Source organism: Microtus ochrogaster, chromosome 2 (genome assembly GCF_000317375.1).
Source record: "Microtus ochrogaster isolate Prairie Vole_2 chromosome 2, MicOch1.0, whole genome shotgun sequence".
NCBI lineage: Eukaryota > Metazoa > Chordata > Mammalia > Rodentia > Cricetidae > Microtus > Microtus ochrogaster.
In genome coordinates, this window is record NC_022010.1 from 37881993 (window position 1) to 37883391 (window position 1399).

The 1399-nt window shown below is 38.6% G+C and overlaps 1 protein-coding gene across 2 annotated transcripts in view; it reads right to left on the reverse strand.

Annotated features, from left to right (window-relative positions):
- The window catches only part of Fgf12 (fibroblast growth factor 12), a 543179-nt gene that overhangs the window by 356427 nt on the left and 185353 nt on the right, over positions 1–1399 (reverse strand). The window lies entirely within an intron of this gene.

Sequence of the window (1399 nt, forward strand, 5' to 3'; positions counted from 1 at the left end):
GAAGAAGAAGAAGAAGAAGAAGAAGAAGAAGAAGAAGAAGAAGAAGAAGAAGAAGAAGAAGAAGAAGAAGAATGTTCTAGAGTGGCAGTTTCCCCAACTAAGAATTTGCCCCACCTAAGTAAAATTACATGTACAAATAAGACACCACAGTTCTTACAGAACCACATGCTAAAAGCAGGTGAAGCCACAAGCAGAGGGACCAGGCAAGCGCTAACAGCATTTTCACATGTTAATTTTTCAGACAAAAGTCAAGGCTTTTTAAAGTAGAGGGACTTAGGGAAACTGCCTCACAACTGGATCTCTTGACTTGTGAGCCCCAGGCTTGCAGCAGCCCATGCTACCCAGTCACAGGGATCACCCTTTCCTTTTGCAGCTGTACTATTTGGGAAAGGATCTCTGCCTGTTATCTGAAGATTTTACCTCATTTTATCTGAGAAAGTGCCTTGTTCAGTCATGCACCACGTATACCTTGAATCACACACCTGGGAAGCGGAAAGCCTTCCTTAGAGTCTATTCACATTCTATGTACTGCGAACCAGGGGAACTGAGAGGGTGTTTGCATGCATCTCCAGAGGCTTCCTGGGTCAAGTACCATTAAGATGCAAGTCTTCACAGGAAAGCTTTTTAGTTGAGAAATGTGAATGCATCTTTCAACACTCACAAATACGGTAGCAAAACAAAAAGAAAGACTCGCCAACCTCCTGAGTTACATAGAAGTAAAATATGAGATCACATTGCCAATTTCATTTCACAAGCATGCTCACAAATTTCGCTTGGTTAAATTTTCTTGTTTCTTTAAAGCTATCTTCTAGCTTTATTTTTTGGCTGGTGAGTAATTAGAAAGTACAAGTTTCAGAAAGTATGAATGAAGGTATACATATATATATGTATATATATATATCCAAAGATATATATATCTTCCCAAATATAATTTTCATAACTCTAGAACAGAGTGAAAATAGGTGTCATTACCAAGTGAATCAGATCCCCTAAAATAGCACGCAAAGTTTCAAACACAAAAGCTATTATAATGCTGCTGAATTTGTTAGTTATTTGGGGCTTGTGGATCAAAAATATATTCTTTACAGAGACACTCGTTTAAACATGATATGGTGCTTTTCCTGTCTCCTCACACCCCACCTCTACACTTGAGAAAGCAACTGAAGAGCACAGAAACTGAATTAGCGCTTGCAAGATTAATCGATGATTGGTTTAGTAAGAACTTTCATCTTTTAAAAGAATCAGACAAAGGACCAGACCGATAGGAAGCACCACCCCATCTTGCAAGACTTCTGCAGAACAGAATGGCTTGTTTGCTCCCAGTTTGGTGCTGTTTTTTGTAAGTCATTAAGTATTTCAACATTTTTTTCTCAATATCACAGTTTACACAAATGATCCG